The sequence below is a fragment of the Piliocolobus tephrosceles genome, chromosome 2, assembly GCF_002776525.5.
Source record: "Piliocolobus tephrosceles isolate RC106 chromosome 2, ASM277652v3, whole genome shotgun sequence".
NCBI classification, from domain to species: domain Eukaryota; kingdom Metazoa; phylum Chordata; class Mammalia; order Primates; family Cercopithecidae; genus Piliocolobus; species Piliocolobus tephrosceles.
Window position 1 is genome coordinate 89,138,898 of NC_045435.1, and position 259 is coordinate 89,139,156.

At 56.0% G+C, this 259-nt stretch overlaps 1 protein-coding gene across 2 annotated transcripts in view; it reads left to right on the forward strand.

Moving 5' to 3' along the window:
• Nucleotides 1-259, forward strand: part of ELP6 (elongator acetyltransferase complex subunit 6) — a 19,056-nt gene that overhangs the window by 17,815 nt on the left and 982 nt on the right. The gene's annotated exons all lie outside the window — the stretch shown is intronic.

Below are 259 nucleotides of genomic sequence, written 5' to 3' on the forward strand. Positions count from 1 at the left end.
CACTTTGGGAGGCCGAGACGGGCGAATCATGAGGTCAGGAGATCGAGACCATCCTGGCTAACACGGTGAAACCCCGTCTCTACTAAAAAATACAAAAAACTAGCCGGGCGTGGTGGCGGGCACCTGTAGTCCCAGCTACTCAGGAGGCTGAGGCAGGAGAATGGCGTGAACCCGGGAGGCGGAGCTTGCAGTGAGCTGAGATCTGGCCACTGCACTCCAGCCTGGGCCACAGAGCAAGACTCTGACTCAAAAAAAAAAA